The sequence below is a fragment of the Hylobates moloch genome, unplaced genomic scaffold (genome assembly GCF_009828535.3).
Source record: "Hylobates moloch isolate HMO894 unplaced genomic scaffold, HMol_V3 SCAFFOLD_30, whole genome shotgun sequence".
Taxonomy (NCBI): Eukaryota; Metazoa; Chordata; class Mammalia; order Primates; family Hylobatidae; genus Hylobates; species Hylobates moloch.
In genome coordinates, this window is record NW_026652305.1 from 3,163,321 (window position 1) to 3,175,733 (window position 12,413).

Genomic DNA, 12,413 nt, shown 5'->3' on the forward strand with positions numbered 1-12,413 from the left:
TTAAACTTAATAATTAAATTTTTTCCCCAAAGGGATAATAGTTTTTATTTAAAGTTTTAAGTTAGAAAATTTGGCTTTTTAAAATTCTAATATTTTAAAGGTGAATTTTGATAAGTCATAGCTTTTGTAAATAATAACAGATTTGACATTTTGTTTCTAATAATGATAGATCCCCACCCCCTTACTTGGTTTTTTTCTTGTCTTATTGCAATGACTGGAACATTAGCTACATTCTTGAAGAGTGAAAATAACAGGCATTTTGGCTTTCCAGGGTTTATTTTACAAGATGATATTGACTGTCAGCCAATGATGAATGACTTTTATCAACTGATGAAAGATTCTTTCTTTCTCCATTGTACTAAAATTTACTTTCATAAAAATTGTTAATTTCCCTAAAATACTGTACAATGTCTATTTAAAGGCATTTATCTCTTTTATCTGTTAAGCAAATTGATTGTATAAATGTGTTTCCAGTTAAGTTAGTAAATTTTAGTTATAGCCTTTATATATATATATAAATAATCATTATTTCAACATAAAATGATCAAATAAAATTAATCATAAGAAAGGATATATATATATATCCTTTTATGTTGTCTAAGTTTTTAAGTTTTATTTAAGATTTTTATATTTATTGTTGTGAGACGGGTCTACAATGTATGTGAGTCTATGTGAATGCCTTTCCTAATGCTTTCACGGTTTCAGTGTAATGATTTTACTTGACTCACTGAGTTTCACAAGATGTTCATTTTTTTTTATGCTCTCAGTTTATATAATATCAGATTATTTCTTTCTTAAATGACTTAGAGAACTTAATAGATAATTATAAATATGGCATCCTTTTAAGGAGATATCTTATTATGTTTAAAATGAGCTATGTATTGACATGTCCAAATATTCTTCCTCTATTTGAGTCAATTTAGATAATTAATCATCTCTCCAAAAACTAACCAATTCATTTACATTATAAAATCTGTTTCTTGCAAATCGCATACAACTTGGATGACTTTGGTTTTGGTGTTGTTGAAAAGATTGCTTGTTTTGCCCCTGTCTGGGATTCTCTGCTACTGTTCAGAGAAATTTATTGTGTTAACTGGATATAATGATTAATTTGAGTTCTTTTGATTTTTGTGTTTCCCCAAACTTATAAAATCAATAACAGAAAGATTATATTTTGTTTTTCATCACTATATTATAATAAAAGAAGCAATACAACATCTAATGGAAATATAATTAAAATTCTTATATTCACTAAAACAAAATTAAGATTTACACATATACAATACCATTTCTAAATGAATATGTACACTATTGCAAACATAAAGAAAGAGTCCATAAACTGCTGGTGGGTATATATATATATATATATATATATATATAAAACATATATATACACACAAATGTATATGCATATATATTTAAATCCCCTTTTAAGAATGATCCTCAAGAAGTGTTTAGAAAACTCTAAAAAAATATGAATAAACTTGATAATTGAAGCATTAGTTAAAATGGTGATAAATTTAAAATTACCAAATCTTTCAAAACTTTGAAATTAATTACAAATTATGGTGCATTTAAATACTGGTGTACTATGCATTCATTAAAATTATGTTTCTGCAAAGTAAGCATAGGAATATTATCCCCTCTATAATATTCCATTATAAATTTGATAAAGCCTCAAATTAATTATATATATGAATAGATACACTTTTATAAAACTATATTATATATATCAGATATATAAACATATAGTTTATGTATCTGAATAAACTCTATGGATTTTAGAGAATTACACACAATCAATAAAATGTTGAATATTATTCTTATATTAACTATATACAAGTTTCTGGAGAAATGAGCTTTAGCTAGGAAAGTAAAAGAAGCCAAGATAAATAATGCAAACTATTGACTTAGTCCACATATCTTACCAATGGATTTTTGTCATGAATGTCATCTGGCTGTTGATATTTTGTACAGAAGACTTGAATTGCAATTTTTAGTGATGAAAGCTATTTTTATTCCTCTTAATTATACTTTTATGATTACAATTGACATCATTTTGTGTGAAACAAAGTGGAGTGATATAGCCAATTTCACAAATATAGTTATGTCCTGCCTGGTAGAAACAAATACTTTGTTAAGTGAATAGTAGGGACCCATCAAAACTCAGGATAATTGATCATGATAATTTATATCTGTTGAAATTTAGTTCTGATTTATTTATCTTTTTATAACCACATAAGAAAAAAATAACTATAACTTCAAATATAGAAAGTAGTCCCTCTACACTTAACTTACTCAGTTTTAACATTTTACAAAAATGAAAGGTTAAAATATTCTATTTCAAAGAACAGAATGAGTACACAGAATTTTAATAATTAAATAAATTAATTTTTGCTTTATGTCTTTGACTTCAAGAATTATTGCTTTATAGAATCCATTCACTTATTAATTTTTAAAAGACTGACCCAGAATTTGGTGTTAAATATGCAATAATTGCAAGTTAGTGAAAAGCTTTGGACAGTGAGTCATTCTGCTAGCATGAATCTCTAGAGAAGGTCCAACTGGCTACACCTGCAGAGCCTGAGTGACTTGCACCATAGTCTAGGGAATGAGTCTCAGCATGTCAGAATGAGAGGAGTCTATTTGACATGAATCGAACCACCATGACAAAATTTATCTGACTGGGGAACAAAAATAAAAGGAAAATGGATTTATTTATAATAAGAAATATAGCTGCTAAGGAAGCACTCCGGAGATGGCAAATTCATTTAATATCTGTGGATGAGTTTCCACATTTCTCCTATGATTCATTATGTATTGACATGCAACTATTAGTTCTAGAGGCCAGTTTCCTCATTTCCAAAATCTGGGAAATCTTCAGTGTAGTCTTTTCCTCATTCCCTATAATGTGATATTCCCTTCCTTCTCCTCCTCCAAAGAGAGAAAAAACAAAATATTGTTGACAAGTGTATTCGATTGCATTATACCTGACAGTCCATTTTGCCTGGCTTGTGTTTCCTTCAGTTTTTAGATGGATTATCCCTGTGGATGCCTTTATTCCAGCGTGAAGAATCACTATTCCACCTTCGCAGTGTCGTTTCAGAATCTGTGGCAATCAACTAGCTTATTTTCATGTCCTGGGTTTAACATTTCTCACATAGGGCAGTCCTGTAAGCTCCCAGTACAGAAGTACACACAATTCCCCTTGACACTCACTTTTTAAAACCTTTTGGAAAATTCTTCATCTTTATTAATAAAGCTTGAGATTTTGGACCAGTTCACATTTAAAGTATCCTTTTTCTATTTAATTTTAAAATAATGCATATTCTGAAAGCAGAATCAACTGTACATTATTTCTATTCTTTTAAAAAAATGTCAATGGGGCCGGGTGCAGTGGCTCATGTCTGTAATCCCAGCACTTTAGGGGATCCGAGGCGGGTGGATTACCTGAGGTCAGGAGTTTGAAACAGCCTAACCAACATGGTGAAACCCCGTCTCTACTAAAAATACTAAATTAGCCGGGCATGGTGGCACATGCCTGTAATCTCAGCTACTTGGGAGGCTGAGGCAGGAGAATCACTTGAATCAGGAGGCAGAGGTTGCAGTGAGCAGAGATCGTGCCATTGCACTCCAGCCTGGCCAACAAGAGTGAAACTCTGTCTCAAAAAAGAAAGAAAGAAAAAAAAGTCAATGGCATTGATATTCTAATTTAGTGAATTATTTGTCTTTAATAAAATTTTTTGGTTTTAGAGGCAACAAAATGTACAGCATATTATCAAAGTTTGTCAAATCATGGGCACTACAAAATGTTCAAGTATTTATTTTTTTTGAGGCTTTTCTCAAATAAATCTTGGTTAAAAATCTTTTCATGTTTCTCTATTAGTGGTCAAGGTCTAAGAAAAATGTTAAAGTTATCAATAACTTCTCTTTGTTAGTAGGGCATGCTTACTAGTCGTTTGAAAACAGCACTAACAAGCCCACTGCAATCTCTCATACCAATATTTTCTTATTTGTATTAAGATGTGGATAAAACGTCAACACCATGCACAGTAAAGCATTTAGAATATGTAAAGAATTTCAATTTGTAACTCATTTTTTCAAAATGAAATATTCAAAGTCTAAAGTGAACGTTTAGTCTTTCTTTTGTAATATGTTAAATATGTTCAAAATGAAATAAACGGTATCAATGTGCAAGGTAATACTAACCTCATAATCAATCTTACTATGGCTAATATGGAGATAGTACATATGATCTCAATGGATGTTTTCTTAACTGGAAATAAAAAGGAATGGAAATTGCAATTGTACATCTTATGAGTTGCCTAACAGAAAACTTCTTTTGCAATTAGTGTGGAATTATGCCATGAATCTAGGAAACTCTAACTGCATAGTTTTCAATAAAACAACTTTTTCCTGTGAGTTCATCCAAAGAGATTTACATCATAGAGTAAGGTAAAAAAAAAAAAAAGAAACCATACTTTATTGTTAGGTGATGCTACGGCCCCAATAATGTCACAGAATCCTATTAAGTTACACGAGATCATGTGGAAGATTCTTTTGGCCTGATCTAAGTAATCTAATCAGCCCAATATCAGAGCACACCATTCTCTCAGGTAAATTCTGTAAAAGATTTTCCTAAGAATGTTCTAAAATTGTTCTCTAGAAAACTGTCAAAAGCCACAACAATTCTTTTGTGCTTCCTCAAATTATTACATGCATGTGCCTTTCTCAGGGTCTTTGCTCTTGCCCTGAAATATCTATCCCTTACATTTCTTTATGTCTTAGTTTTTTCGCTCTCTTCAGACCCTGACTCAAATTTTACCAACTCAGATGTATTTTCCTAACTCTTCTGTCTAAATTCACCAATGTTCTCTACCTCTTTAAAGTCATTATTCCCCTTCTCTTAATATTCTCTTAGTTATATTTACAACCACCTAAGACTTTATATATTTCATTTATTTATTTACTAACTTTGCTCCTTATAGAATGATAGCTCCTAGACAAGGATGGAGATTCTAGGTTATATCTCCAGATAACACAATATACTGGACAGTAGAATTTATATATGAGACTTACCTGAGAGTCACCAGCTTGCAGCCAACACTGTGAACTTGGGTAGGTCAATTTTCACAGTATATGGCACATAACAGTTATTCAATAAATACTTTGTAAAGGGTGAATTAATTGCTCCCTTTTATTTTTAAAGAATGTTTTATTGGAAAAGCAATGCATGCATCTTTATAGAAAACTTCCCTCTTCAAAAGAAAGTATGTGTTTTTTTCAGAACTAGCTTGTATCTTTAGGCATGTATATGCATAAGTATGTAGATGTATATGTATATTTTAACATTTTAATAAAAAGGAATATACTAAAACAAATTAGCAATACATCTTAGAAATTAACATACAGATATCTATTACACTTTTTAATAGGAACACTATAACTTATTATTTCTGTGGATGCTTCATAAATTGATCTATCTAGGACGCCTTTATGAAAATATAATACACTTTTATTAATGCATAATACTTAACTCGTATAATTTTAGATGCAATAGCCCTTTTTGCAGAGGTAGAGAACAGTGACGATTTTAAATTGAATGGAGAAGACTCTGAGTTGGTGATATTTGAGTCAATATCTGAATTAAACAAGAGACCAAGACAAGAAGCAATTGAAGAGATGGATATTCCAGAAATGGGAACAGCAAGTGAAGAGGTCCTGAGACAGGAAAACACCTCTAACATGTTCAACAATAGCAGGGTAGCTGTTGCCAGTTTTTATGAGAAAAAAGTTGGAACAATCCTACGAAATTACAAGGTATGTGTCTGGAAGAATTACATCTTAATTTTTAAAAAATGGCTTCCAGCTCCATCCATGTCCCTAAAAGCCATTATCCTCAGCAAACTAACACAGGAACAAAACCAAACATTGCATGTTCTCACTTGTAAGTGGGAGCTGAACAATGAGAACGCATGGACACAGGGAGAGGAAACATCACACACTGGGGCCTTCCGGGGCAGGGACAAGTGGGGAGGGAGAGCATCAGGATAAAAAGCTAATGCATGCTGGGCTTAATACCTAGATAATGGGTCGATAGGTGCAGTAAACCACCATGGCATACATTTACCTATGTAACATACCTGCATGTCCTGCACATGTATGTCAGAACAAGATACAATTAAATTACATTTAACAAAGGAAGAATGAAATAGCACACTAAAATGTATTTGATAATATTATGTAAATAGAACACTGATTCATTTAAAAAATTACTTGGTTTAGGAAAATTATTTCAAAAATGCACAAACAGTACAATGTACTGCTTTTCAGCTATCTTCCCATTTTCTTAAAAATATAGTATTTTGGGCAAAATGATTTCTGCAATCTCCTCCTTGGCTGATAGTGTATAAATGAATAACCATATTAAGTAAAGGAATATGAAGTTCTAACTTTTCATGAAAATAAAATGAAGAAATGAACAGCCCAAGTTCATTGTGGGAGTTAGTGGCAGAGATGGGAGTTTCTAAGAAAAGAGTCTGTGAACTCTATCACGGGCTAAATTATCAGAGCATTTAGGTATTTGATTATACTTAGATGCATCAATTTCTACAGGAATGACCTCAGTCAGCCTTGCCTCTTGATGGACACTGCCAGATTTGCCTTTGAGAATCTCTAGTTTCCAGGTACCTCAAGCTAACACATTCTCTTGTAATAAGCAAGTCTTCTCTACACTTTTTTTTGTTTGTTTGTTTTTGGAGATGGAGTCTTGCTCTGTCACCAGCCTGGAGTGCAGTGGCAGGATCTTGGCTCGCTGCAACCACCACCTCCCGGGTTCAAGCGATTCTCCTGCCTCAGCCTCCCAAGTAGCTGGGATTACAGCCGCCCGCCACCACGCCAGGCTAATTTTTTTGTATTTTTAGTAGAGACGGGGTTTCACCACGTTACCCAGGATGGTCTCCATCTCCTGACCTTGTGAACCGCCTGCCTCGGCTTCCCAAAGTGCTGGGATTACAGGCATGAGCCACCACGCCCGGCCCTCTACACTTTCAAGTGAACAGCTTGCCTGGTGACTCTGATAGACTGAAAAATGTGGATGGAGAAAAAGCTGACTAAACCATTATCTGCCTAGGACTTTCTATCAAGTGTCTTGGGGCAGGTACACTCAGGAGATGCAAGTACTGACTTGCTCCTTCTTTCTTTCCTTCCTTCCTTCCTTCCTTCCTTCCTTCCTTCCTTCCTTCCTTCCTTCCTCTCTCCCTTCCTTCCTTCTTCTCTACCTCTCTCTGTTTTCTTTCTTTTGGCTTAAGTAATTTTTAATTGAATCTTTGTCAATTTATAACACAACCGAAGTGTCCTATACAAATTGTTTAATCTGTCTAATATTTAATTTAGTCTCATACCTATTTTATATCTTGTACTATGAATAATTTCCAGAAAATAAATACTGCCAGATAATAAAATAAATTCACTCAGGATACAATCTAGTCTTAGTCATCTAGATATATTTTTTCTGTCATTTTAATGTGATTTTTTAATATCTCATTGACATTAATCCTAGAAGCCTACTTTACCTCTCTTATTACCAAATTGTTGAGGAAAGATTCACAGTAAGTAACTTGATAGCATTTGCTAAATAATTTATACATATCTAAATTTAATATTTATTAGAAACTTTGTAAGTGCAATGCCCTGTGCATGGCACTGAGGGTAAAAACTTGTAGTCTTTCACCTCGATGGTTTGCTAGTGTTCAACGAAGAGACTTTTATTATTATAGTGTTAGAAAGTAGAGCAATGTGGAAAAATGGATTGCTAGAATAAAAAATGAAAGGATGAAAGTTTATTGAATAATTGTTGGGTATATTCAAAGATCCACTCTAAGAAAGTTAAAATACTAATTCTCTATTAGTTGATATTCCAACCCAAAGATGTGGGATAAAGTTTCTGACAGAGAAATGAAAGCAAGTTTTTAAACAGAGTACTTTGTGGAAAGTACTTTACTGTATCCAGTAAAGACTGTGTTGCATTCTCACTGCTCCCAATTCATAATTCAGGACATAATTTCTCACCAGTAGGAGGCTATATGTGGTCTTCTTTCCTTGATTTATCTTGGCATTCTCCCATATTGATATGATAATATTTCTAAGATGCAAATCTTAACCTATCACTCCCATGTTTAAAGGCTTCCAGTAGCCTCAGAGTGACCTCACGACAAATGCTACATTCCTCTTCCCTGTCTGTTCAGACCAGTTATGACCATCCATTGCCCAGCATTATGCCATCTCAACACAGTTGCTTCTTTCTTCTTAGGGCATTAATACATCCTTCTTTGATGTGTCATATTTTTCTTGCTCTTCTTCTGGTCAAAGACCTTGCATCATTCCAGTATTTGTTTACTGTATTTTTTTTCCCATCTCACAGCTTGGCCTTACCCCCTACTGATTTCTTGAAGGCAAGGATTTAGAAAAATGATGCAAGGTACCTGCATCTCCAGGACCTGGCACTTGGAAACTACTCAATTAGCATTTGTTGAGTGGGTGAATCAGTGAGTGAGTCAAAGAATGATTACTAAAAAATACTAACTTGACTTTCACCTCAGACCTTGATTCGTCTCTTTGCCATTTTTAGGTTTAGCCCAGGTAGCAGAAAGAAGACAAGATTTAATCATTTTTTGAGGCTTCATTTAGCTTTTACATTAAAAGGTAAATTATGTATTTTTCTATTTTTTCTTTTTACCTTACTTGATGTCAGAATAGCTCTAATCACCCCTGAAAAAAACTGAATGATTATCTACACACTTCAAAATAAAATTATTAAAAATCCTGCCTGTTTTTTAATCTGTGTTTTCAGCTCAGCAGCAGAAAATGCAAGCCTTTTGTCATCAGCCATTTCTGCCACAGAAGATAACAGCAATGCTTGGTTAATGGATCAAGGAAAATAAAATGAACCCACCGAGTTCTCTGTTTTATTTATTCTATTATGATATTTTATAGCATGCAATTTCATTTATGATACTATTTATCATTAAGTAATATGCCATAAGTGATATGACAGGGCTTGAAATAATGAGAAAATATAATATTTTTGCTGTTTTAACTTTGAGTTTAGAGATGGAAATGCTAAGGTAGCTGAAGGCAGAATTTTGGGGGGATACTGGCTTGAACAAACTGGAAGGTTTTAGAGAAAAAACCTTACTCTCAGATCCCTTTAATAACCACATTGTTCATTTTGATTCGTATTAGAGAAGTTAAATCTATTTGCTAAAATGATACCAAATATCAGTGCTACTTTATGCCAAAACCAATTTTCAAAATATTCCTCTGTCATTATCATTTTAAGATTACTAGAATCTCAATATATTTAAAGTAGTTTGTGACTGTGTTTATTGTTTTCACTTTGTTGTTCACATGAGCAAATAGAAAAATTATGATTTCCTTACAATTAGCACTCTATGTCTCCATTCATGTTAATTCTCAAATTGCCTAGTTTGTTTTTACATGTAATTCACATTTGTAAAAATAATAAATTTGGCATGGAGGTACAAAGTTCTAAAATTTATACAAGTGAAAAAAACCATTAACAGTACAAACATTTGTTTTAGTCTTCATAGTTGATCTTTTTAAACTCCCTTCTCTCAATATTTCAATGCTGTTAAAAAAAATAAGGAAGAAAGGAAGGAAAAAAATAAATAAATTTTGTAGTTGAAAAGGTTATAAGCAGAATAGGAACGTTCTGCTTCTCATCTGACCTGCCCCAACTAACCTAGTAATTTTTTATTTTTATAAAATCAGAAGAAGACTAGGGGATAGCTACAAGATGCTTAATTTTGATAACAAATATGAAAGAGATTATTTCCCTTTCTGGCTCTCTCATTACACTTTCAGAGGCAACAATCCACACAAGATACCATAAAATCCAACCCAGAGGGTCATCTGCTAAGTTTATTTTAGGGCTGCTGTGTTCACTTTTAATGCTATTTTCATAGAACTGTTATAAGAAGAAATATCAAAGACTATTTCTACTGATCCACCAAATGCAATGATTTTTATTTTCTACTTTTCTGGATCCCCATTCCTAATTTGAGTATGGGAAACATATTACTACTTTTAAAGGCTATATGGAAAACTAACCAATATAACAAACCAGTGATAATTGATACCTATACTAATCACCCTGTGGATTGCGTTCTGGACATAATTCTTCTCACAATAAAAATTAAACTATAAATTTCATCCAGTGTCTCTAGAATACTATTTCACATGATGGAAGAGGAACAGTTATAGAAGAAAAGAACACGTATAAATGGGTGCATCCCAACTTCAACAGCCCTGTACTTCTGTCCTTATTTTTTTTCTTTAATTTTTGCTACTAGATGCTGCCTTAGCTATTTAGACTTAGAAGCAATATAACAGGGTTTCGATGCGTTCCTTCATCCCTCCTAATAGATGAAATTTTTGACTGCATGTGAAAAGAAAATGTTAGAACTTTAGTCAGATGTTTATGAAAAATTTAGCTGTGTTACCAGTGGAGGCTGTCCAGGTTCTTGGTGACCTGAACAAGGAATTGGACCTAACACAAAAACAAAGCAAGGAAAGAATGAAGCAACAAAAACAGAGATTTATTGAAAATTAAAGTACACACCATGGAATACTATGCAGCCATAAAAAATGATGAGTTCGTGTCCTTTGTAGGGACATGGATGAAACTGGAAACCATCATTCTCAGTAAACTATCGCAAGGACAAAAAACCAAACACCACATGTTCTCACTCATAGGTGGGAATTGAACAATGAGAACACATGGATACAGGAAGGGGAACATCACACTCAGGAGACCGTTGTGGGGTGGGGGGAGGGGGGAGGGATAGCATTAGGAGATATACCTAATGCTAAATGACGAGTTAATGGGTACAGCACACCAAGATGGCACATGGATACATATGTAACAGACCTGCACTGCACATTGTGCACATGTACCCTAAAACTTAAAGTATAATAATAATACAAAAAAAGAAAAAAAAAACAGAAAAGAAAATTAAAGTACACTCCACAGGGTTGGAGCGGGCTTGAGCATAGGGGCTCAGGAGTCAGGTTACAGAATTTTCTGGGGTTTAAATACCCTCTAGAGATTTCCATTGGTTACTTGGTGTACGCGCTATGTAAATGAAGAGGATAAAGTAAAGTTAAAAAGTCACTTACTTGGTGTACGCCATATGTAAATGGAGAGGATATTTCTTGTCATAGCTGACGTGTTTCCATTTGATTTAGTTCTAAGAAGTCAGCGTGAATTGGCCTTATGTTCTCCGCCTCCAGACCCAAATCCTGCCTCAGCTGGAGATACCTAGTACACAATTAGACATATGACTGTGCCCTAGAAGACAAGAGAAATCAGACTCTAAGAAAAGCGATACCGCAAACCCAAATTAGGAGTTTCTAGTCGAGAAAGTTGCCATGAATCAATACTAGAGATAACCCTGAGCTGGCGGCACATTCATTGTGCCTCCCCAAGCAAACCGCCATCATGTAAATGAGTCTTTGGGTCTTCTGGACAAATAGATCATAATTCTCATATGTCTTATATTCCCGTAAGATCTGTTTGTTAATAAGTATGAGGCAGACTGAAGAGGAAAAAAAAGGAAAACATTTAGCACTAAATTGACCTAAAGGAAACGAAGCTCCTGCAGTCTGAGTTTTTACTTGTTTTGTTAACTGATTAGCCTACATTGGGGCTGAATAAATACTTTTGAAAGAGTAAATATATATTTAAACTTTGTCATTTATTTAGAAAATTATCTTTATTTAGAGAAATATATTGATAGCCACTAACCCACACTTCATAACTGTAGTTTGTCATGTTTTTTAGTTTTGTTTGTTTTCTTTTATGGCTAAGTTTAGAGCATCAATTAAGTGGCTCTCACTTGCAAATCAGTTCAAAGAGATAAAGTGAAAAGAAATATACTGCCTCATAATTACAGGCTTCAGTTAGTATAACTGGGTTCAGTAACTTAAAAAAAATCATCATTTTGGCCGAGCGCAGTGGCTCACGCCTGTAATCCCAGCACTTTGGAAGGTGGAGGCGGACAGATCACGAGGTCAGGAGATCGAGACCATCCTGGCTAACACAGTGAAACCCTGTCTCTACTAAAAATACAAAAAATTAGCCAGGCGTGGTGGCAGGCGCCTGTAGTCCCAGCTACTCGGGAGGCTGAGGCAGGAGAATGGCATGAACCCCAGAGGCGGAGCTTGCAGTGAGACGAGATTGTGCACTGCACTCCAGCCTGGGTGACAGAGCAAGACTCTGTTTCAAGAAAAAAAAAAAAAATCATAATTTTACTGTCTTCTCTTAGCTCTTCTACCTTTTGTGTAGCTTTCAGATGGCAGCTTCTTACAAGTTTAGGCTCCATATTTAGACC

General features: G+C 33.9%; 1 long non-coding RNA gene across 3 annotated transcripts in view; it reads right to left on the minus strand.

The window, feature by feature from the left end:
- The window catches only part of LOC131382487 (uncharacterized), a 131,130-nt gene that overhangs the window by 26,849 nt on the left and 91,868 nt on the right, over positions 1-12,413 (minus strand). For 2 of the 3 annotated variants that reach the window (XR_009212007.1, XR_009212009.1), the window contains one exon: positions 11,200-11,371. This is a non-coding gene — a long non-coding RNA (uncharacterized LOC131382487). Of the gene's footprint in view, positions 1-9,535; positions 9,650-11,199; positions 11,372-12,413 lie in introns of those variants that run through there. The other variant, XR_009212008.1, reaches the window with a different exon arrangement.